Below are 27417 nucleotides of genomic sequence, written 5' to 3' on the forward strand. Positions count from 1 at the left end.
GCCGACACAGCATAATGCCCCATAGCCGACACAGCATAATGCCCCATAGCCGACACAGTATAATGCCCCATAGCCGACACAGTATAATGCCCCATAGCTGACACAGTATAATGCCCCATAGCCGACACAGTATAATGCCCCATAGCCGACACAGCATAATGCCCCATAGCCGACACAGCATAATGCCCCATAGCCGACACAGCATAATGCCCCATAGCCGACACAGCATAATGCCCCATAGCCGACACAGCATAATGCCCCATAGCCGACACAGCATAATGCCCCATAGCCGACACAGTATAATGCCCCATAGCCGACACAGTATAATGCCCCATAGCTGACACAGTATAATGCCCCATAGCTATGACACAGTATAATGCCCCATAGCTGACACAGTATAATGCCCCAGCCATAGCCGACACAGTATAATGCCCCATAGCCGACACAGTATAATGCCCCATAGCTGACACAGTATAATGCCCCATAGCTGACACAGTATAATGCCCCATAGCTGAGACAGTATAATACCCCATAGCTGACACAGTATAATGCCTCCATATGTACGTACCTAATAAAAAATAAAACATAATTACTTACCTATCCCGGTTCCCACAACGGTGGGGGATGCTTCTCCTCCTCTGCACTGTGCTGTGAGTGACTCCGTGCAGACAGGCGCGATGACGTCACTACATCGCGCCTGCCTGCACCGAGCCGCTCACGGCAGAGTGAATGCTGGGGCGAGGCTCCAGCATTCAACCCAACTGAATCTGCGTCCTGCGGACGCAGATTCAGTTGGAAGCGGGCAGCGCGGTAGCGCTGCATAGTTTTAGAAGTTTGTGTGCGGTTCGGGCCGCGATGGGCCCCCTGGCAGCCTCGGGCCCCGATGGGCCCCCTGGCAGCCTCGGGCCCCGGGCGACCGCCCGAATCGCCCATATTATAATCCGCCATTGGCTGGTACACTGTATGACACTCGTATTAGATCATTGTTTGCTGATATTTTTAGAAAACTGTATGATGGGATTTTTTATTTATTTTTTCAACTATGGTATTAGTGGATGTCTGTATGGCAGATTATATGATATATATATTCATATAAATATATATCTGCAGTGTGTATATATTCACCTGTTCTTCATTATTTTTTTAGTTAATGTACAGTATGTTAAGAAAGTAAACATAATAATAGACGATACATTGACTGTAAGAGTAATGGATGACTCATACTTTATTAGCTAACTGGTATTTTGAGCTGGGCTATTAGTACTGTCAGAAGACTGATTCTAGTAAATTTGCACAACCCGAGAGCATAAGCTATAGGAATTCTTGCTGAAGGTGATTAGATGATATGATCATGGGGATCATTGTTATAAGACATGTGTTGCAAATGAGCAACGAGTTTCTTAATTTCTAGTTTTATAGATTGTCTGGAATTGTTTGCATGGCACAGCAGCGTGCTCCACTCAACAACTAAGATGTGCAATGAGAGTTACTAGACCTCATTTTTTAGATTAATGTCTTTGTATTCCCTATGGCAGTAAACTGAGCTTTATAATTATCATACACTGATCCAATACTGATCAAAATATTTAGCTATTAACGTTAAAATGTATTTTTCTCCCTCTCGTAAAATTACTACTGAGGGGAAACAAAATTTATAGGACATCATGTTTGCATTGTGTTTCTTAGAATGTAGTAATTTGTGAGTACAATGTATTAAAACCATCAAAGGGGTTTTCCCATCAGAGACATATATGACATATCCACAGGATATGTCGTAAATGTCAGTAAGATGCGGGTCCCACTTCTGTGATCTGCAGCTATCTCTGGAACGGGGCCCCCTAAACCCTATTCTACTGCTATGTGTTGTGGCTGAAAAGTGTGATTGCCGACCATGTAGGAGAAAACAGCGTAGCTACGCTGTTTCCATAACTCCCATAGTAATGAATGGCAGTTATGGATGCAGCGTAGGATGCGAGCTACGCTGTTTCCTTAACTACCGTTCAGTTCTATGGGACTTACATAAACAGTTTAGCTCAGCGAGTTACGCTGTATCTGTATTTCATGGTCGGGAATCACACTTTACAGCTACAACACATAGAGGTAGAACGGGGGTTAGGTGGCCCCGTTCTAGAGATAGGTGCGGGTCCCAGAGGTGGGACCCGCATCTATCAAGAATTTAAGACATATCCTGTGAATATGTCATAAATGTCTCTAATGGGAAAACCCCTTTAAAGGAAATTATCTTGAACATGTAAATTCGTAAGATGAAAGTCCAACTTTTAACACCAATATCCTGTGCTGATTAATATTGTCCTAGAGGTAAATTCTGGCCACCACTGGTGGGAGCCTACTATATACTATTTATACATTGAAGTCAATAATAAAACAGTATGCAGTAAGATCCTATGCTGGCCCTAGTTCTATCATTTAACTCTGAGTCCAGAGAATTTGAAACTTTGTATCTTAAAATGGAGATCCAACTACTATAAAGATATTTTAAGAAATTAATAAGCAAATAATTTTGGACCTATTTAAATAGAAAAATTCAAGGGTGAGCAGTCACATGAAAAGCGATTAACTACTAATTATCCAGTCTCCAATCAGCAATGAGCAAACAGCAGGTATAATATCACATGCAGAATTAAAGCAAATCTGTCACCTCAATATGCTGCCCTAGTCACTACACTGGTTGCCAATTGCCTTTAGAATTTAATTTAAAATCTATAACTCTCACCCACAAAGCTCTCCACAATGCTGCACGTTCTTACATATCCTCCCTCATCTCTGTCTACCACTCTACTCGTGCTCTACCTTCTGCCAACGACCTTAGATTAACATTCTCCGTAATCTGAGCCTCCCACTCCCGTCTCCAAGATTTTTCTTGTGCTGCACCAGTCCTCTAGAATGCACTACCTCAGACAATAAGAATAGTTTCCAACATCCACAGTTTTGAGCAAGCGTGCCATTGAAAACACATCTTTTTAGGGAAATCTTTCACATTCACTAATTTGACTCTTCTTTTAACACCTGATCTACATTATTTCTCAGAACCTGATCCCTCCATTTAGGCAATGACTGTACCATTGTACAAGTCAAGCAATTTTACCTCTTGTTTCACCCATGTTTCCATGTAGATCATAAACTCTTGCAAGCAGCACCCTTATGCTACATTCAGACGAGCGTAGCTAACCTTGGGCTAACCTCAGACATGAAAAACTGCAGTTTTTCATGTCCGAGGTGCACCTGTGTGGGACGCGTTGTCACGGATCCCCCATAGAGTAGAGTCTATGGAGGAATGCGTGACAAGCAGTAAAATAGGACATGCCCTATTTTTTCACTGACCCTTAACACGCTCCGTTGAAGGAACAGTTGTGTGAACTTCCCTATTGAAATACATTAGTCCATATGACGGCGGTTGTTTTAACGGCCATCGCACGGACGTGATACATGCTCGTCTGAATGAGCCCTTACTCCTCTTGTTTGAAATGGTAACTACTTGACAGTCTGTACTGTTGATTTGTACATATACCCTCTAAATCAGGGGTCTCAAACTCGGCAGGGTAAGTGGGCCGCATATAGAAAAAATTGGAAGTTGACGGGCCGCATTACTTTCAAATTTGATACAATACAAAATTATTGTTAATAAATTACTTATTTGAACTACTATAACACTATATTACTATAATAATAACAACACTACATTACTATAATAATACCGCTAGGTTTAAAATTTGAGATATTTCTTCACGTGCTTATTTCAACAATCCAGTTTTACAGCTAATTTCAGTCTGACAGCTCAGTTAGCAGCGTTTGGCAGACACACATGTCAAGATTGGGCAGCCCCTTTTTAGATAGTGCCACAGTGCCCTCTGCGGATGCTGCAGCAGTGCCCTCTGTGGATGCTGCCGCAGTGCCCTCTGTGGATGCTGCCGCAGTGCCCTCTGTGGATGCTGCCGCAGTGCCCTCTGTGGATGATGCCACAGAGTCCTCTGTAGATGCTGCCACAGAAGGCTCTGTAGATGCTGCCACAGTGCCCTCTGTAGATAATGCCACAGTGCCCTCTGTAGATAATGCAACACACCCCTAGATAATGGCACATTGCCCTCTGTAGATAATGCCACGGTGCCCTCTGTAGATAATGCAACACACCCCTAGATATTGCCACAGTGTCCTCTGTACATACTGCCACAGTGCCCTCTATAGATACTGCCACAGTGCCCTCTGTGAATGCTGCCGCAGTGCCCTCTGTAGATGCTGCCACAGAGTCCTCTGTAGATGCTGCCACAGAGTCCTCTGTAGATGCTGCCACAGTGCCCTCTGTAGATAATGCCACAGTGCCCTCTGTAGATGCTGCCACAGAGTCCTCTGTAGATGCTGCCACAGAGTCCTCTGTAGATGCTGCCACAGTGCCCTCTGTAGATAATGCCACAGTGCCCTCTGTAGATGCTGCCACAGAGTCCTCTGTAGATGCTGCCACAGAGTCCTCTGTAGATGCTGCCACAGTGCCCTCTGTAGATAATGCCGCAGTGCCCTCTGTAGATGCTGCCACAGAGTCCTCTGTAGATGCTGCCACAGAGTCCTCTGTAGATGCTGCCACAGTGCCCTCTGTAGATAATGCCACAGTGCCCTCTGTAGATAATGCAACACACCCCTAGATAATGCCACATTGCCCTCTGTAGATAATGCCACGGTGCCCTCTGTAGATAATGCAACACACCCCTAGATATTGCCACAGTGTCCTCTGTACATACTGCCACAGTGCCCTCTGTAGATGCTGCCACAGTGCCCTCTGTAGATGCTGCCACAGTGCCCTCTGTAGATGCTGCCACAGTGTCCTCTGTAGATGCTGCCACAGTGCCCTCCGTAGATGCTGCCACAGTGCCCTCCGTAGATGCTGCCACAGTGCCCTCCGTAGATGCTGCCACAGTGCCCTCCGTAGATGCTGCCACAGTGCCCTCCATAGATGCTGCCACAGTGCCCTCCGCAGATGCTGCCACAGTGCCCTTCGCAGATGCTGCCACAGTGCCCTCCGCAGATGCTGCCACAGTGATGTCAGGGGCTTGCCCAGAGCTGGAGTCCCGGAGCAGAGCCGCTTCTAGCACTCTGCCTGGGATTCCAGCTCTGCTCCCGACATCACTGTCCATATATGGACAGAGATGTCAGGGGCAACCCCAGAGCTGGAGTCCCAGGCAGACTCCAGCTGTGCTCCTGACATCACTGGGACTCCTACTCTGGGGAAGCCCCTGACATCATTGTCGATGTATGGACAGTGATGTCAAGGAATTACACAGAGTCCCGGAGCAGAGCCTATACTAACGCTCTGCCCGGGACTCCGCTCTGGGGATCTCTGACACACTGTCCATATATAGACAGTGATGTCAGGGAATTCGACAGAGTCCCGGAGCAGAGCCGATACTAGCGCTCTGCCCGGGACTCCGCTCTGGGGAAGACCCTGAAACACTGTCCATATATGGACAGCCATGTCAGGGAATTCCACAGAGTCCAGGAGCAGAGCCTATACTAGCGCTCTGCCCGGGACTCTGCTCTGGGGAAGCCCCAGACATCGCTGTTCATATGTGGACAGCGATGTCAGGGAATTCCAGAGTCTCAGAGCAGAGCATATACTAGCGGCTCTGTGTCCCGCGGGCCGCAGATGACAGCCCCAGGGGCCGCATTCAGCCCGCGGGCCGCATGCTTGAGACCCCTGCTCTAAATTGTAAAGTGCTGTGGAATATGTTGGTACTATATAAATAAAGATTATGAGTAGTAGTAGTATTAATTTCTCTATTACAAGTGCATTAATACACCTTCACCTAAAAGACAAATACAAAATAAAAGACTTAAGTCTTTGAGTTGTCCTTTCAGGTTATTAAAGATTTTAAAACTTCTGTTCAGACTTTGCTTCTGGGAAAGCTGGATAACATCCAATTTGTCTACTATTACAGTTACCACAAGGATTGTGACCAACATTTCATACATTTCTGAATAAAAAAAGCTGCCCACTTGTCACTTTATCCTTGTAAGTTCTATTTCTATTTATGAGGACACTTACAGTACATTTACAGTAACTTCGAATGGATTGTTGTATACCAGGAATATTAAGAGGAAGGAAAAACTTTCGTATTAATATATTGTACTTTGTACTGAAGCACACAGTGTCTAATACACGAGTATACATGAGTATAGTATTAACACACTACCTGAATTTAAAGACAAAACATGGTGCACTAAGTATTTTCTTTGCATACTAGTTCCGCTGCACACAGTCCGCAGTGGAATTCTGCAGCAGCCGTTTTTTACATTTGTTTCTATACATTTTTAGGAAACTTAGTTCAGACGTTGGGGAAAATAACTATGCGGAATTTAGTCTGCAATGGAGAATTTTCCCTCCGCAGCATGCTCATTAAGTTGCGAAGAAGCGGAATTTCACTGCGGATTTCAGCCTTTGCAATGCAAAAACTGAAATCTGTGGCAAGTCTACTGTGATATCTGCAACGTCTGAATTACCTGTCAAATATGCAAATGTTGGTGCAGATTCGTTGCGTAATTGCCCCGAATCTGCACCAACATTTGCAGTGGAAAAATTCCTCCACGTCTGAACATGGCCTAAAAATTTTTCGTTTTTGGCAGCACATCTCTGCGTGTGAACAGGGGATGTGCTGTTGACAATATATAAACTGTATGGGGACTGAAGGATCGTGTTAACATAGTTTGATATGGCCTGTGTAAAAACAGCCTTTAAACGAGTATCGATCAACTTATTGTATTGTCAATCGGCGCTTGTTATTTTCCAGAAATCTGCCCGCTTAAAAGAAACCTTAACCTATTAGACCTTATTAATGATATGCCCTGTGTTTCTAATGGAAACAACAAAGATAATAATGCAACTATAAGTAGATATGCACATAGTCTACAGGGCCGGCCTTAGGTTGAATGGTGCCCCGTTCAGGACTCTCTATTGCTGCCCTCCACAAACCAAAAGTGAACCACATATATATAGACACGCAAATACTGGCACATATATACTGTACATACATAAAGGCAGGTATTTAGACACACAGGCAAATACAGTGAAGGAAATAAGTATTTGATCCCTTGCTGAATTTGTAAGTTTGCCCACTGTCAAAGACATGAACAGTCTAGAATTTTTAGGCTAGGTTAATTTTACCAGTGAGAGATAGATTATCTAAAAAAAAACCAGAAAATTACATAGTCAAAATTATATATATTTATTTGCATTGTGCACAGAGAAATAAGTATTTGATCCCTTTGGCAAAAAATACTTAATACTTGGTGGCAAAACCCTTGTTGGCAAGCACAGCAGTCAGACGTTTTTTGTAGTTGATGATGAGGTTTGCACACATATTAGATGGAATTTTGGCCCACTCCTCTTTGCAGATCATCTGTAAATCATTAAGATTTCGAGGCTGTCGCTTGGCAACTCGGATCTTCAGCTCCCTCCATAAGTTTTCGATGGGATTAAGGTCTGGAGACTGGCTAGGCCACTCCATGACCTTAATGTGCTTCTTTTTGAACCACTCCTTTGTTGCCTTGACTGTATATTTTGGGTCATTGTCGTGCTGGAAGACCCAGCCACGAGCCATTTTTAATGTCCTGGTGGAGGGAAGGAGGTTGTCACTCAGGATTTGATGGTACATGGCTCCATCCATTCTCCCATTGATGCGGTGAAGTAGTCCTGTGCCCTTAGCAGAGAAACCCCCCCAAAACATAATGTTTCCACCTCCATGCTTGACAGTGGGGACAGTGTTCTTTGGGACATAGGCAGCATTTCTCTTCCCCCAAACACGGCGAGTTGAGTTAATGCCAAAGAGCTCAATTTTAGTCTCATCTGACCACAGCACCTTCTCCCAATCACTCTCAGAATCATCCAGATTTTCATTTGCAAACTTCAGACGGGCCTGTACATGTGCCTTCTTGAGCAGGGGGACCTTGCGGGCACTGCAGGATTTTAATCCATTGCGGCGTAATGTGTTACCAATGGTTTTCTTGGTGACTATGGTCCCAGCTGCCTTGAGATCATTAACAAGTTCCCCCCGTGTAGTTTTTCGGCTGAGCTCTCACCTTCCTCAGGATCAAGGATACCCCACGAGGTGAGATTTTGCATGGAGCCCCAGATCGATGTCGATTGACAGTCATTTTGTATGTCTTCCATTTTCTTACTATTGCACCAACAGTTGTCTCCTTCTCACCCAGCGTCTTACTTATAGTTTTGTAGCCCATTCCAGCCTTGTGCAGGTTTATGATCTTGTCACTGACATCCTTAGAAAGCTCTGATTAATTAAGTCTGTGGACAGGAGTCTTTTATACAGGTGACCATTTAAGACAGCTGTCTTTAATGCAGGCACCAAGTTGATTTGGAGTGTGTAACTGGTCTGGAGGAGGCTGAACTCTTAATGGTTTGTAGGGGATCAAATACTTATTTCTCTGTGCACAATGCAAATAAATATATAGAATTTTGACTATGTGATTTTTAGTTGTTTTTTTAATATAATCTATCTCTCACTGGTAAAATTAACCTAGCCTAAAAATTCTAGACTGTTCATGACTTTGACAGTGGGCAAACTTACAAAATCAGCAAGGGATCAAATACTTATTTCCTTCACTGTATATGTGCACAAATACTGGAGCACATATACAAACATAAAAGGTACATATTTAGATATATAGACACATATATACACACAAAGGCACACATAAACACACACAGAGGCACATATATATATTTATATATATATAAATATATACACACACACACACACACACAAACACAGAAACATATACACAGAGACATACATACACCTACAGACTGTCACGTTGTGTACGTGGACACACTGGGCCGTACCGCCTTAACGGTATGGCAGCTGGCCAACAGGACACAGGTCAAAGTCTATAGTTTGTATTGGTGTACCTGTGGTAGCTTCAGACAGTAGCGAGGTAGGCTCGGAAGGGACTTTGGCAGCAGGCGGACACCAGGCGTGGTGTAGCAGGACAGGCGTGGTACACAGCACAACACGACTCCAACTCAATACGGCACTTGACCAGGATAGCACGGGATCCAGGTTAAAGGTAGCAGGAACGGGAAACACTGGGAACTGGAAGACACTAGGAGACCATTTACAGAGACCAACTAGGGTAACAACAACAAAGCTCAGGCAAGGCAGGAAGGGGCTGGGCCCCTCTTATAGTCCAGGGTGCTCATGGGCTAATATGACACTTTAACTTAGATTACGGGACCCAGCCGAGAGAAGTGGAAGTGAGCGCTGGCGTTTCCTGAGGAGGAGATGGGGGCCAGCACTCACAGATCCATGGCTGCGGCCGTCAGGAGGTGAGTGAGCCTGATGGCCCGCGACCATGAGCATGACACAGACACACACACAGACACACACACACACACACGAGGCACGTGTATACACACAGTCAGATATATATATAAACACACACACACACACACATACTGGAACAAAAACATAAAGGCACATACATAGGCATACAGGCAAGAATATACACACACAGGCACATATATACACAAAGGCACATATGTCGTGCGTAGTCGACTACGCTATTGATTCCGTCAAAACGACGGAAGCCTTGCATTACGGAGACAAACGGAAACCATTGACACCGGATCTGTCACAATTGAAATCAACGGTGATGGAAACCTTTGGTTTCCGTTTGTGTCAGTCAGGGTCCCGTTCCGACGGAAAGCTTCATCGGAACTAGACCCTGGCGCAGATGTGAATGAAGCCTAACATGGCTATGTAGCATCAATTTTTCTTTAGGGTTGCGTGCACAAAAGATGTGATTATCCAACAAACGAAATAGACCCTACTGGCAAGTGATTGGCTTCAAGATCAGCTCCAAATGCGGTTGTCTTCTGCTAAACCTTTAGGGCCCATTATTGTGTCAGAGTCTGGTACTATGGGCCCTCTGATGGTGAGCTGGTCGAAATCTGAGGCAGCCTAATATTTGTTTTCTGGCTTTACCTATAGAATCTAAGACCTGCCTTTTATTGAAACTGCTAGTTTCCACTCAATCTGAATATAGTTATATAGTTAGTACGGTCAGTGGCGGACACAGACTGCAAAAGGCCCCTGTGCAGATAATGTGCCAGGGCCCCCCCGCCCCCCCCCCAATACCGACAAAGTTACCTAAACATATATATGCATATAAAAATAAACCTTACTAATAAAAATTATGAAGGAAGATTTATATTGTACATTTTATTACCAGTTTAGAACACAAGTAACACATTTTTTTCCGGGTTAAATTCTTATCTAAACTAAGTCCCTAAATGTGGGCAAAGAAAATGAAAAACCTATACTCACCTCCTCCGGCGCCTCCGTTCCCCCTCCGCAGCCCCTATCCCTTTCTGTGTTTACAAAGCTGCTGTGGTGACGCGCGGTCGATGGCACATGACCGCTGCAGCCAATCAATGCCCTCAACAGCGATTTGCTGTGGAACTACTGTCCTCAGCAGCACACCAATGAGGAGTTATTGGCAGCAGCGGTCACGTGCCATCGGCAGCGCGTCACCAGTGCAGCCTTGTACACTTGTAACACAGACCGAGACAGGAGGATGGGGGCTGCGGTGGGTGAACGGAGGCGAGGGAGGAGGTGAGTATAGTTTTTTTATTTTCTTTGCCCACATTTAGAGACTTAGGTTAAATTGAATCATTGAATATAACACAAAGCACTCATGCAACTGAGATGCAATAATTTAGATGATCTTATCATGCTTAGCTTACTGCACTGTTACCTATCAAGCAGGACTGAATCTCAAGATATCTACAGAGGGGGCTGTATGGCGTTATCTACAGGGGGGACTGTATGGCGCTATCAACAGAGGGGGCTGTATGGCGTTATCTACAGGGGGGACTGTATGGCGCTATCTACAGAGGGGTCTGTATGGCGCTATCTACAGGGGGGTCTGTATGGCGTTATCTACAGGGGGGACTGTATGGCGCTATCTACAGGGGGGACTGTATGGCGCTATCTACAGGGGGGACTGTATGGCGCTATCTACAGGGGGGACTGTATGGCGCTATCTACAGGGGGGACTGTATGGCGCTATCTACAGGGGGGACTGTATGGCGCTATCTACAGAGGGGGCTGTATGGCGTTATCTACAGGGGGGCTGTATGGCGTTATCTACAGGGGGGACTGTATGGCGCTATCTACAGAGGGGTCTGTATGGCGCTATCTACAGGGGGGTCTGTATGGCGCTATCTACAGGGGGGACTGTATGGCGCTATCTACAGGGGGGACTGTATGGCGCTATCTACAGGGGGGACTGTATGGCGCTATCTACAGGGGGGACTGTATGGCGCTATCTACAGGGGGGACTGTATGGCGCTATCTACAGAGGGGGCTGTATGGCGTTATCTACAGGGGGGCTGTATGGCGTTATCTACAGGGGGCTGTATGGTGTTATCTACAGGGGGGACTTTATGGCGTTATCTACAGTGGGGTCTGTATGGCGTTATCTACAGGGGTTCTGTATGGCGTTCCCTACAGGGGGGGTCTGTAGGGAAAGTCATACAGCCCCCCCCTGTAGGGAACGCCATACAGACCCCCCTTTAGGGAACGCCATACAGACCCCCCTGTAGGGAACGCTATACAGCCCCCCCTGTAGGGAACGCTATACAGCCCCCCCTGTAGGGAACGCCTTACAGCCCCCCCCTGTAGGGAACGCTATACAGCCCCCCCCCCTGTAGGGAACGCCATACACCCCCAATCACTCAAAAAAATGCGACCTACAGTGTGAAAAGACAAAAGACATGTATCCCCTATCCACAGGATAGGGGATACATGTGTGATCGCTGGCATTGATAGGGAGAGCGGGGGACCGAAAGTCCCCCGAAGTTCTCCATCACTCACCTCTGACTTCCGGTGTCTGCGCAGCTCAAGTGTGACCGGCGCTCCATTCATTTCTACGGAGCTGCCGACACAGACCCCGGAAGTCCGAGGTTTGTGATGGAGAACTTCAGGGGACTTTCGGTCCCCCGTTCTCCCTATCAATGCCAGCGATCACACACGTATCCCCTATCCTGTGGATAGGGGATACATGTCTTATGTTTAATGGCAGAGCGGGGAGATACTCCCTGCTCTGCCGTAGTGTTCCGTGGCATCGCGCTGTAGCAGCCATAGCGGCAGCTAGCGGAGATTCCGGCCAAGGTGGGGGCCCGTGCCGGCAGGTGACGCGGGCCCCCTCATGCCGCGGCCCCGTAGCAGCCGCTACGGCTGCTATAGCAGTAGTTACGCCCCTGTGTTAGGGGGAGTTCACACTGAGGTTTTTTTCGCGAAAAACGTCAGAAAGTGCCTCCCATTGAAATCCATGAAATTTTTCCTGCGAGCAGTAAAAACCGCATGCGGGAAAAAGAAGCGCAATGCCCTTTCTTCGGGCGTTTCTGTCTCTGACTTCCCATTGACAACAATGGCAGGCAGAAAATGCGTTTTTTGCTGCGTTTCCCTGCCCACGGCCCGATGGCCGAAAAACGCCACAAAAAAACGCAATGAAAAACGCGGGAAGTGTTCTACCGGCAGGTCAAAATATGCCTCAAAATTCCGGAAGGAATTATGAGGCAGATTTTTCTACATAAAAACTTCTCCCTTCTGACATGAACTTTTTAACTTCATCTACCTGTCCTCTGCAGTCTGCACGTCCTCCACTCGTCCTGTGTCTGTCCTCCGCTCATCCTATGAGTTCTCCGGCAGTCCTGACTGTACTGTCCAGCCGCCCGAAGTCTTACGTCGCACCGCCCCCTGTCCTCTCCCCTGCCTGAGCGCTCCTCCTACCACCAGCATCGCCGTCCTGTCCTATTCATCTGTGCCAGATTGGCAGTGCAGTGTAGCGGCTATCACCGGGCCCGGGCACCCGCCCCCTCCCTCCCGATTGGTAGTGCAGTGTGGCGGCTATCACCGGGCCCCCGCCCCCTCCCTCCCCTCATGCCTAGTGTTGTGATGCTACTAGGCATGAGGGGGCCCGTGCCGCCAGGCCTGGTACATAAAATGTAATGTGCCTGTCAGGGCGACACGGGCCCCCCCATGCCGCGGGCCCCGTAGCAGCTGCTACGGCTGCTACTGTGGTAGTTACGCCACTGAACGGGCCCCCTTCCCACGCGGGGCCCTTGTGCAGCTGCACCGGCTGCACATGCGGTATGTCCGCCCCTGAGTACGGTTGAAAAGAGACACATGTCCATCAAGTTCAACCAAGGGATGGGAAAAGGGAAGGGAAACATTTCTACACATAGGAGCTAATATTTTTTTGTTCTAGGAAATTATCTAAGCTTTTTTTAAAGCCATCTGCTGAAGCTACTATGACCAGCTCCTGCGGTAGACTATTCCATAGATTCACAGTTCTCACAGTAAAGAAGGCTTGTTGCCTCTGCAGATTGAACCTTTTTTTCTCCAGACGGAGGGAGTACCCCCTTGCTTTTTGAGGGGGTTTTACATGGAACAGGTTTTCACTATATTTTTTGTATGTGCCATTAATATATTTATATAAGTTAATCATGTCCCCCCTTAGTCGTCTCTTTTCAAGGCTAAATAGGTTTAAATCTTTTAATCTTTACTCATAACTTAGATTCTCCATGCCCCTTATTAGCTTCGTTGCTCTTCTTTGTATTTTTTCCAACTCCAGGGCATCCTTTCTATGAACTGGAGCCCAGAATTGAACTGCATATTCTAGATGAGGCCGCACTAATGTTTTGTGAAGTGGTAATATTATATCCCTGTCCCGCGAGTCCATGCCTCTTTTAATACACAACAATATCTTGCTGGCCTTTGAAGCAGCTGATTGACATTGCTTGTTGTTATTTAGTTTATGATCTACAAGTACACCCAGATCCTTCTCAACAAGTGACACCCCCAGCGTAGCTCCCCCTAGGACATATGATGCATGCAGGTGGTTGGTACCCAGATGCATAACTTTACATTTATCTACATTAAACTTAATTTACCAAGTGGATCCCCAAACATTTAGTGTGTTCAAATCAGCTTGCAATTTACGAACATCTTCTATAGACTGAACATTACTACATAGTTTGGAGTCATCTGCAAAAATAGAAATAGTGCTATTAATCCCTTCACGCTCAGCGACGTACTATTCCATCGTGCTAAGTGCATTGTTCGCGCTCAGTGACGGAATAGTACGTCGTGGAAGGAACGGCCATTTCAGCCGTCCTCCCGACATATACAGGAGCTTTGAGAGCTGCTGTCTCGTACAGCAGTTGCCGCAGCTCCTTCAGTGGGGACCGATCCTTGTGTCCCCGCTAATTAACCCCTCAGAAGCCGCGTTCAATAGCGATCGCGGCTTCTTAGGGGTTAAACTACCATCGATGGCCCGCTACACTATAGCGGGAAGTGATGGTTGCTATGGCTACAGGACGCCTAATAATGGCATCCGGCTAAGCCATCTACGGAAGCCTAGTGGGTCCTAACTAAGTTAGAATCCACTATGCTTGCTGTCAGCGAGTAGCTGACAGCTCTAATACACTGCACTACGCATGAAGTGCAGTGTATTAGAATTGCGATCAGGGGCCTCCTGCCTAAGTCTCCTAGTGGGACAAAGTAATAAAGTAAAAAAAAGTTCTGTAAAAATAAAAAAATAAAAGTTTTAAAAGTAATAAAAGTAAAAATCCCCCTATTTCCCTTATCAGTCTTTATTATTAATAAAAATAAATAAATAAACAAATAAACTATACATAATTGGCATTGCCGCGTCCGTAACGGCCTGAACTACAAAAGTATTTCATTATCTATCCTGCGCGGTGAACGCCATATAATAAAATAATAATAAACCAAACCAGAATCACAATTTTTTGATCACTTTACCACCCAAAAAATGGAATAAAAAGAGATAAAAAAGTCGCATGTACTGATCGAAACTGCAGTTCGTTACGCAAAAAACAAGTCCTCACACGGCTTTCTTGATGGAAAAATAAAAAAGTTATGGCTCTTAGAATATGGCAACACCAAAAGTAAATGATTTTTTATAAAAAGTATTTTATTGTGCAAACGCCATAAGACATAAAAAAACTATAAACATATGGTATCGCCGTAATCTTATCCACCCGCAGAAAAAAGTGAATATGTAATTTATAGCGCACGGTGAACGCTGTAAAAAAAAATAGAATAAAAAACAATAGTAGATTTGTTGTTTTTTAGTCACCACGCCACTTAAAAATAAAATAAAAACTAATCAAAAGGTCGCATGCACACCATGAAAACTAAAATGAATTCCTCAAGGGGTCTAGTTTCCAAAAAGGGGTTTTAAGGTGTTTCCCCTGTACTGGTACCTCAGAAGCTCTGCAAATACGACATGGCGCCCAGAAACCAATCAAGCAGAATCTACATGCCAAATAGCACTCCTGCCTTTATGAGCTCTGCCATTTCTTCAACCAGCAGTTTATTACCACGTATGGGGTATTGCCGTAATCTAGAGAAATTTCTTTACAAATGTTGGGGGAGGCTTTTTCTACTTTTATTTCTTGTCAAAATTAAAAACTTGCACCTTTTATTGGAAAAATGGGATTTTCAATTGCACAGCCTAATTCACAAAATGCAGCAAAAAAAAACCTGTAGGTTCTAAATGCCCATTATACCCCTCGATAAGTTCTTTGAGGGGTGTAGTTTGCCAAATATAGTCACTTTTGGGGAGTTTACACTGTTTTGGCACCACAAGACTTCTTCAAGCCGGACATGGTGCCTAAAAAAAAGGAGGCCTCAAAATCCTTCAGTCCAGTAGCGCACTAGGGCCACATATGAGATATTTCTAAAAACTGCAGAATCTGGGCAATAAATATTGAGTTGCGTTTCTCTGGTAAAACCTTCTGTTTTACAGAAAAAAATGGAACAAAAAGGATTTTCGGACAAAAAAATTAAATCTGTAAATTTCACCTCTACTTTGCTTTAAATTCCTGTGAAACACCTAAAGGGTTAATAAACTTTCTAAATGCTGTTTTGAATACTTGTTTCTAAAATGGGATGTTTGATAGGGGTTTCTAATATATAGGCCTCTCAAAGCCACTTCAGAACTGAACTGGTACCTAAAAAAAGTGGCTTTTTAAATTTTATTCAAAATATGAGACATTGCTGCTTATATTCTAAGCCTTGTAACATCCTAGAAAAATAAAAGAATGTTCAAAAAATGATGCCAACATATAGTAGACATATGGCAAATGTGAACTAGTACCTTTTTTCTGTGGTAAAAAACCCTCTGTCTTACAAGCAGATGCATTTAAATTCAGAAAAATGTAAAAAAAAATTAAATTTTCTCTAAATTTTTCTATTTTTCACAAATAAACACTGAATATATCGACCAAATTTTAATACTAACATAAAGCCCAATATTTCACGAGAAAACTATTTCAGAACCGCTTGGATAGGTTTAAGCATTCCGAAGTTATTACTACATAAAATGAAATATGTCAGATTTGGGAAATGGGCTCTGATCTGTCACCAGATTATCTCCTATTGAATGTGATGGGCGCTGCAATGTAGATAACAGCAAAACCACAGAAAAGGCCAAACTTACTAGGTAGGTGGGTGGGTGAAAACCCGTTCCCATCAGGACGCAGACGGGTCAAAGAATGCTGCAGAAGGAGTGTGCATTAAATAGTGATAGCCCCTCCCACTAGTCTTGAGGGGAGTGGCGAACTAAGTGCTCAAAGGTGTGCGATAAAGAGTGTCAGTGTAGTGCTAGGGTGTGAATGGATGGTAAAAAATAAATATGTATGTATGAAAGTGTCAGAACTGTGTAATAATGTAATAAAAATAAATAAATAAATAGTGATGAATAGGGGTCAGTGCTGTGAATAGTACATGGGGTGTCAGTACTATGTGTAATACGTGGAGGGATAATGTGCTGGTCGTCAGGCATGGCGTATCTTGCCGAATAACAGCCTATTTGTAACGCCGCTAGTGTTAGCTAAAGCGGGCTGCTCTGCATTCCAAACCAAACGCCAGCACATCATGCCCTCCCAGCATATAAGACCCGGCTGCGTCCTGAAAAAAAGTGTAGTATACGTAGTAAGAAATATCCATGAAACATGGGGTATTAGTTGTTATTTTGGCCAAAATACGCAAAGCTCGCAACCCAACGTCAAGGGTCCCCAGTGCCTTGCGAGTCCCTAACCAGAACTTTTCGTTCCTAATTTAAAAACACAAACAGAAAAAATGGGACATAGATATCATCAAAACCACAGAAAAGGCCAAACTTACTAGGTAGGTGGGTGGGTGAAAACCCGTTCCCATCAGGACGCAGACGGGTCAAAGAATGCTGCAGAAGGAGTGTGCATTAAATAGTGATAGCCCCTCCCACTAGTCTTGAGGGGAGTGGCGAACTAAGTGCTCAAAGGTGTGCGATAAAGAGTGTCAGTGTAGTGCTAGGGTGTGAATGGATGGTAAAAAATAAATATGTATGTATGAAAGTGTCAGAACTGTGTAATAATGTAATAAAAATAAATAAATAAATAGTGATGAATAGGGGTCAGTATTACACATAGTACTGACACCCCATGTACTATTCACAGCACTGACCCCTATTCATCACTATTTATTTATTTTTATTACATTATTACACAGTTCTGACACTTTCATACATACATATTTATTTTTTACCATCCATTCACACCCTAGCACTACACTGACACTCTTTATCGCACACCTTTGAGCACTTAGTTCGCCACTCCCCTCAAGACTAGTGGGAGGGGCTATCACTATTTAATGCACACTCCTTCTGCAGCATTCTTTGACCCGTCTGCGTCCTGATGGGAACGGGTTTTCACCCACCCACCTACCTAGTAAGTTTGGCCTTTTCTGTGGTTTTGATGATATCTATGTCCCATTTTTTCTGTTTGTGTTTTTAAATTAGGAACGAAAAGTTCTGGTTAGGGACTCGCAAGGCACTGGGGACCCTTGACGTTGGGTTGCGAGCTTTGCGTATTTTGGCCAAAATAACAACTAATACCCCATGTTTCATGGATATTTCTTACTACGTATACTACACTTTTTTTCAGGACGCAGCCGGGTCTTATATGCTGGGAGGGCATGATGTGCTGGCGTTTGGTTTGGAATGCAGAGCAGCCCGCTTTAGCTAACACTAGCGGCGTTACAAATAGGCTGTTATTCGGCAAGATACGCCATGCCTGACGACCAGCACATTATCCCTCCACGTATTACACATAGTACTGACACCCCATGTACTATTCACAGCACTGACCCCTATTCATCACTATTTATTTATTTATTTTTATTACATTATTACACAGTTCTGACACTTTCATACATACATATTTATTTTTTACCATCCATTCACACCCTAGCACTACACTGACACTCTTTATCGCACACCTTTGAGCACTTAGTTCGCCACTCCCCTCAAGACTAGTGGGAGGGGCTATCACTATTTAATGCACACTCCTTCTGCAGCATTCTTTGACCCGTCTGCGTCCTGATGGGAACGGGTTTTCACCCACCCACCTACCTAGTAAGTTTGGCCTTTTCTGTGGTTTTGATGATATCTATGTCCCATTTTTTCTGTTAATGTAGATAACAGAAAAGTTGTTTACCAACTGGGCGTGTATTGTGTTTTTACTAACTGGGCGTTGTGAATAGAAGTGTATGACGCTGACAAATCAGCGTCATGCACTTCTCATCGCTTCCCACCCAGCTTCTTTCACTGCAGACACACAGAGTGACGTCACCCACAGGTCCTTCAGCCTTGGCGTCGGACAGAGAAGATACATGGGCTCCAGCAGTCCGAGAGGGTAATATGCTCGTCTCTAGGGAGTTTACTATGCTTACCTGCACACGGTGATGCTGCTGCAGATTCAACTGTACTCTCTCGGACGCCTGGAGCCAATGTGTCTTTTCTCTTCCGACGCCAAGGTTGAAGGACCCAGCTGGTAAATACACGCCCAGTTGGTAAAACGAGAAAAAACACGCCCAGTTGTCCATTGAAAAGCTCATTTGCATAAATATAAAATTGCTCATAACTTGGGCAAAAATTATCGTTTAAAAAAAACAACTTTGCTGTTATCTACATTGCAGCGCCCATCACATTCAATAGGAGATAGGGATTTGATAATCTGGTGACAGAGCCTCTTTAAGGCGTAGGCTGCATCCTTAAGGGGTAATGTGAATAATAGTGGTCTCAGCACTGAACCCTGGGGTACACCACTTATAAACGGGGACCATTCAGAGTAGGAATCTTTGACCACAACTCTCTGGATACGGTCCTTGAGCCAATATGATCGGCTAATAATAAATAATAGGTCTATTTCTATGCTAAAGAGGTAAAAAGTTATTGTAATATGTACTGTATTCATGGGAAATCTTCCCCCACATTACAAGCACATTATTTGCAACAAAACATACTAATAGCAATAGACTATTCAGGTATAATATGTGATATTATAATTGCATAATCCCCATGTTAAATCAGTGCAAATATAGATTGTTATTGTGAAATACTGCATAATTTTTTTACATACAAGAACAGCATGTACAAGGTATAGTGCATAAAAGTTTATAGTTGATTTTCTTTACTTCTCTACATATCAGCCAGCTTATGGAGAGCTTAACATTACATTTCTAACTCAGATATGGCTGAGACTGCTAACCTGGTTGCAGTTGATATGAATGTATATCTCATACAAACAGTTTTTGAAAAATTGTTTTTGATACCTGTGCGGTATCTTAAAAAAACCATGTCATTACTTTTGAACTCTATCAACAGCCACATGTGATATTCATGGATGTGAGAAGATCCTACAGATGGCCATGTTTGAGGTAAATACTGAACAATACCTTAGGAAATTAATTTTAAAATCTTCAACCACTGCACGCAAATAGTCCAAGAAGTGTCCAGTGGGTGTAGTTGTAACCTGGAAGAGTCCTTATCTCTGCATGATAAACTCTCCCTGCCAGGCCTCATTGAAGTGCTTTGTGCCTTCCTGCATCTCAACAAACCTGGTCCAACTTTGAGCCGTGGAAATATCCTGTACTGTCTTTCATTGCACATGCGCCAGTTCAGAAGTCACAATCAGGGGTGAACCTAGCCCCTCTGCTGCCTGAGGCGAATTATAAAAAGGCGACCCCCCCCCCCCCAAATCTATCCGAGTTTTCTCATTACGAGTTTTACACAACAAACACACAATATATACATTTTTTAAATAGGAAACATTTTATGTTTCTTTGTTAAAGTGCTGTTTGAAGTATGGAAAATATTTAAATAATTATTCTTACTGCCTATGAGTGCAGTGAAAATAGTGCAGTCTGCACTGCATTGTCCCATATTTCTCCTCGGCAGCCAGTCTCATTTGCAGCTTCACTCTCTTCAATTACATTCAAGCAAGTCCAGGACAGATCGCGCTTTGCGCTGTTTTGAAGCGGCACGACATGGGCTGGTTTCTTTGCTCTACCTGCTGTATTGTAGTGGTCTCCTGTGCTGGCTTAATGCAAGTGGTGGATTATTATTATTTTAGGCCCTGGGCTGTGCAGAAATTATGGGCCTACACTCTACACGTAAGTATCACCTACATGTCAAAGTACATCACATGCCACTCTGCAGACTGTCTCTTAGCCTGATCATCTGCTGCCACACTCACACTTCACCACAGCCTACACCACAGTAATTTACAAAGATTGTAAGACCAACATTACCAATAATACCCCCATACTGTTACTGAATAATACCATCAAACCATAACCATATAGTGACTGAATAATACTCCCACGTGTTACGGAATAATACCGCCACTCCATAACCACATAGTGACTGAATAATACCACCATACCGTTACTGAATAATACCACCACACCCTAATCACATAGTGACTGAATAATACCCCCATAGTATTAGTGAATAATACCTCCACGCCATAACCACATAGTGACTGAATAATACCCCCATACTTGTACTGAATATACCACCACACCATAACCACATAGTGACTGAATAATACCCCCATACGGTTGCTGAATAATACTGCCACACCATAACCACATAGTGACTGAATAATACCCCCATAACGTTTTTGAATAATACCGCCACACCATAACCACATAGTGACTGAATAATACCCCCACACCATAACCACATAGTGACTGAATAATACCCCCACACCATAACCACATAGTGACTGAATAATACCCCCATACTGTTACTGAATAATACCACAACACCATAACCACACAGTGACTGAATAATACCCCTTACGGTTACTGAATAATACTGCCACGCCATAGCCACATAGTGACTGAATAATACCCCCATACACTTACTGAATAATACCTCCACACCATTACCACATAATGACAGTAAAATACCCCCATACTGTTACTGAATAATACCACCACACCATAACCACATAGTGACTAAATAATACCCCCATACTGTTACTGAATAATACCTCCACACCATAACCACATAGTGACTGAATAATTCTTCCATACTGTTACTAATACTGTTACACCATAACCACATAGTGACTTAATACCCACCTACTGTTACTGAATAATACCTCCACACCATAACCACATAGTGACTGAATAATATTCCCATACTGTTACTGAATAATACCACCATACCATAACCATATAGTGACTGAATAATATCCCCATACTGTAACTGAATAATACCACCACACCATAACAACATAGTGACAGACTAATACCCCCATACTGTTACTGAATAATACCACCACACCATAAACACATAGTGACTGAATAATACCCCCATTCTGTTACTGAATAATACCGCCACACCATAACCACAAAGAGACTGAATAATATCCCCATACTGTTACTGAATAATACCACCACACCATAAACACATAGTGACTGAATAATACCCCCATTCTGTTACTGAATAATACCTCCACATTATAACCACATAGTGACTGAATAATACCCCCATAGTGTTACTGAATAATACCTCCACACTGTAACCACATAGTGACTGAATAATACCCCCATACTGTTACTGAATAATACCTCCACACCATAACCACATTGTGACTGAATAATACCCCCATAGTGTTACTGGATAATACCTCCACACTGTAACCACATATTGACTGAATAATACCCCCATACTGTTACTGAATAATACCACCATACCATAACCACATAGTGATTGAATAGGCCCGAAAGTCGATCATAAATGAAGCGGCACAGCGCTCACCCAAGCACTTCTGCTGCCTAGTTTTAGCAATTGGTGGGGGTCTCAGTGCTCGGTCCCCCACCAATGAGAACTTGTGACATGTCAGTATGACATGATAAAAGTTTAGTTACAGTTTAAAGGCTATGTACACCTTTAAAAACGTATTTTTTATATATGCATAAAGATATCTAGCAATGTTATTGGTGCAAGCTTTAATTACTTTTTATTGAAAATTATTGTTACTTTTTGAGATACAGCTGCTTTGTATCCTGTATACAGAGCAGCTGCATCTAGCGCTGAGACCTGAATCCATTAGGTCACCTATTATCGATCACATATAAGTTATGAACTTAGATGTGATCGGTAGCAGCTCGATCCTGCAGAACCCGCTGACATTCAATCCGTCAGTGCCGCTGACCTCACGGATGCAGGATTCAGCGCTATATACAGCTGCTCTGTATACAGGATACAAAGCAGCTGTATCTCATAAAGTAAAAATAATTTTTAATAAAAAGTAATTAGAAAGTTGCACCAATCACACTGAACCCCCCCCCCTTGCAGCGTAATAACTACTGAGGGCGCTATGGGGAGGGGCTATACTGCAAGGTGGGTACTGACTGACTACTGTGGGGGGAGCTATACTGCGCTTAGCTTCCTGCCCCCACTTATTTAAGTGATCGGAGGGGGGTTTCTGAGCATCTTACTGACAACTGTTTATAGCGCTGAATAATCCCTCATAGAGCACTCACTAACTACTATAATGCAAGGTGGGGGTCTGGGTGTCTAACTGACTGCTAAGGGCTCTAAGGGGGCGGATTCCCCTTAGAGCCCTCAGCAGTCAGTCAGACGCTCAGACCCCGCTAACCTTGCAGTATGGTGGCTATTGAGTACTCTATGGGGAAGATTATTCAATTAAAAATTATTAAATAAGGCATGCCCCCTCCCCGCGATCCAGTCCGTGGCTGAAAATGCCCCCCCCCCCCCGTTTTCGGCTAGGTGGCGCCGCCTGAGGCTGTCGGCTCGTTGGAGGTGCGGCAATGGTCACGATCAGATGAATCTTGCTGCGCAGGTGCCAGAACTACAGCTTGCAACAAACTTAGAGGCGGGATGAGAGGTAGGCAGAGTAGACAGTTGCCTAGTTAGCCATTGAGCAGGACGCAATTCATGAAATTAAAAAAACATTAAGGATTAGTGAGGAAAAGCGCAACAGGCAACGAATACGCTAATAATTACCCATCGACAACTATCTGAAACCACCGACCTTGTGAACCAACATAGCTTTTCCTAACCCCGACTGTTTTTATGAGACTTGGACCAGGCTTGATGTGACGTATAATGGAATGGGGCGCATCAATTAATACTGGCAGGGTGTGTTTATCAAGCAGAGGGTGTGTTTATCGAGCTACGCCCAACAGATCTTTCTGGTAGCCTTCCTCACTGTATTGAAATAACATATATGTACTTGTGTCATTGGGGCAACTGAACTCACACATTTCGACTGAACGATATTCATATATTGACTGTTATCTATAGCTGGCTTAATGCTGGTATGTTCATCATACCTCTCCATAGGATGCAGAATCTCTTTAAGAAAACAGAACTACTGCAGATCCTATTCACAACTTCTGCAGATGGGCAGCAGGAAAAATAGAGTAATTATATACTGCAGGTAGACAATTGAAAGTTTCTGGTAGGTTTCTTAATGTTGCATTTAGTAAAGAGTAATTTGTTTAAATAACGGAGTAGCCACAGGGAATAGTGGAAATATGTGTGTTATTTTTAATGTCTGTGTACACTTTCCTGTCTCATAATGACTATGATCAGCAAAGGCTGAAATTGATATTACAAGCTTGTTTCTTCTTTTTTTTCCCCTGGAGTAGTGTGTGTGCATGTGACCATTTTCATATATAATGTATATATAGTTATTAATGAAATACTGATCCAAAAATACATGAAACTTTAGGGACGATTTAACCATGACCTCTGTAATGAGGACTCAGAGCAGTGGTTGCCATTTTTGTAGCTCCACCTTGCCTGTTAGGTTGGGCAGACCTCGGGTTATACATTGCAGTATTGCTTTCATTCATGCTACAACAACCGCATAGCTCAAAATAGACAGAATGAATTATGCCTTTACCTGCAAGTAAATAAGCAAGATATACGTTCTTCTGTGGCTTAGCAGTTCTTACCTCTGACATCAATCCCAGTCTAAAAGATACAATCTACAGACCCTTTGGCATATTGAATGCAAAGGACCAATTCCTATACTTTATTCCAGTTCAGTCTATCTGCCTACATGTCTGAACACCAGAGTAAATGACTGACTCTTTACAGGACTGAGTTAAAGGGAAAATCAAGGTAAAATACCTGAAAGAATATTACATTGGTTAAAGAGGATCTGTCACTAGTTTATTAATGCCCTATCTCCTAACTAATCTAATAGGCCCTATGATGCTGATAACTACAGTGTAATTTTTTTTTCAAAAACTTTTATTATTTGCAAAGGTCTGAGCATTTTTCCAAATATGCTAATTTGGCTATACTTGCCAAATGGGAGGTGACTCTTTCTTTTCACTCTGGGCGGTGCAATGTTTTCTGTATGACGCTGTCCAATCAGCATCATACAGTTCTCCTCTTCCCAGCCCAGCGACACAGTGTGATCATATAGTACGCAGCTTCCATTGCCGACTGATTTTTCAACTGGTGATACCTCTGGTTGTTTCACAGCTAGAACTGCAAATAGAATCTCATCTTTCATATGCTGCCAGAGCCACTGTTCTAGGTGGTCCACAGCCCGATATATGGCTATTTTAAGTGATCCCCCTTCCCTCCAGCCTCAGTCTCTCACACTGTGTGAAGCAACTTCATGCTGATAGGACAGCGTCAGAGGCTGTGAGGTAGCTCCACCTCAGGAGAATCACAGTTGTTGACAAACTTGTCTAGTATAGCCTCATTTGCATATTTAGAAAAAAGCTCAAAACTTTTAAAATAATAAACTTCTTAGGACACCATTTTTACTAGCATTATCAGGTGTCAAAGCGCCTATTAGATTAGTTAGGAGATTGGGCATTACTAAACTAGTGACAGATCCTCTTTAAGTCTGTGAGGATTTTGGACCCCAGAATGAAAGGGCACTATAAAGTACTTAAACGGGTTTTCGCATCTTGGACAATTATGGCATATCCACAGGATCTGCCATAAAAGTCCGATAGATGCGGGTTCCACCTCTGGGACCCCCACCTATCTCTAGAACGGGGGGCCCCTTAAAACCTAGTTCTAGCTTATTCGGCTCTCGCTGCCTCCCGTCCACTTCCTGGTTAGGTGCTCTGGAGTTACGGAAACAGCCGAGCTCACTGAGCTACGCTGTTTCCATAACCCCCACAGAAGTGAATGGGAGTTACGAAAACAGCGTAGCGTGGTCAGCTACATTGTTTCTGTAGCTACCAAGTTCTGGAAACAGCATAGCTCGCCGTTCACTTCTATGGGAGTTACGGAAACAGCGTAGCCCAGCGAGCACTCAGTTGTTTCCGTAACTCCCAACCACCTAACTAGGAAGCCGAGTAAGCTAGAACGGGGTTTAGGGGGCCCCGTTCTAGAGATTGGTGCGGGTCCCAGAGGTGTAGGTGCGGGTCCCAGAGGTGGTTTAAAGGGGTTTTCCCAAGATGGGAAAACCCCTTTAAACTCATATGACACTGCTCAAAAACTTCTGTTTCTAAAAATTGTTTAGAATGTTGTATAAGGGAGTTGAGTACTCTATTTAGCCATTATTACTCTAAAACTACATTAACCTCAACAGCGAAAAAAAAATGGCCACAAAAACTGTTCAACTGTGAGTTTTTCATGCCCATTTTGCATGAGTGTGTTTCCAAATTTTCATCCATTTCCAATCCGTCTGTCATTTTTTAATGGCCATTAAAAAAAGGATGTATTTCATTTGTCAGGTTTTTTTTTTGTCCCAACCCCCTGAAAGCACCACAGTGCCCATGTAAATAGTGCCGCAATATCCCTGTAGATAGTGCCACAGTGCCCATGATAATTCCCACCAAGGGCCAGTGCCCACATAGTACCACAGTGCCCACTGTAGATAGTGCCACAGTGCCCACTGTAGATAGTGCCAGTGCCCACATAGATAGTGACACAGTGAAGTGTCATAGTTCCCACATATAAAGTGCCAGTGCCAACATAATTCCACAGTGACCATCATAGATAGTGTTACAGTGCCCACATAGTATCACGGTGCTCACATATAAAGTGACATTGTGCCCACATACAAAGTGCCAGAGCCCACATAGTGCCACAGTGCCCATGTAGATAGTGGCAGTGTCCCTGTAGATAGTGCCACACCTCACATATGGTGCCACAGTGCCCATGTAGATAGTGCCACTGTAAAGGCCCTTTTACATCGGCCGATAATCGAGAAATCGCTGATCAGCGCTCGTTTGCTCTTGTCGCACGGAGCTATAGATTGGGACAAGTGGTTGTTACTCCGATCGCTCGTCCCCATACATTATTATCATGTCAGCAGTGAGTCAGCAGGGAGATGTGCTGCCGACAAACAATAATATTTAACTTTTTTAAAATGATACAACCAGCAGATGAACAACCAGTTTGCTCGTTCATCTGCTGACCGCTGCCCTGTTTACTCAGGGCAATTATCGGCAACGAGCGTTCTATGAACGCTCCTCTGCCCGATAATCGCCCAGTGTAAAACCCCCTTTACTCTCTGTAGGAGCGGAATCCCTCTGGCCGGGGATTCCGCTCATAGATGGAGCACCTGACGTCTCTGTCCATATATGGACAGTGACATCAGGGGCTTCCTCTAAGAGCGGAATCCCCTGTCATTGGCAGTGCTCTGGTCGGGAGTAACACTTTGATGTCACTGTCCATATATGGATAGTGATGTCGGTGGTTTCTCCAGGATCGGAATCCCCGGCCAGAGCAGGGTCTGGCCGCCGGAGATTCCGCTCCTACAGGGAGCTACATGGGTGCAATCTATGGGGGGTTTATATCTACAGGCAGTTGGTGCAATCTACAGGGGGGTGCTATCTACATGGGGGTGCTATCTACGGTCAGAGGGAGCCCCTGATGCCAGGTGCTTACCCAAGACAGGAGTCCCCAGTCAGAGATCTTACGTTTCTCTGACCGGGGACTCCATAGTTGAAAGCCCTGACTTCACTGTCCATACATGGACAGAGATGTCAGGGGCTTCCCCGGGCTCAGCGCTTAAAGTAC

Source organism: Rhinoderma darwinii, chromosome 2, assembly GCF_050947455.1.
Source record: "Rhinoderma darwinii isolate aRhiDar2 chromosome 2, aRhiDar2.hap1, whole genome shotgun sequence".
Lineage (NCBI taxonomy): Eukaryota > Metazoa > Chordata > Amphibia > Anura > Rhinodermatidae > Rhinoderma > Rhinoderma darwinii.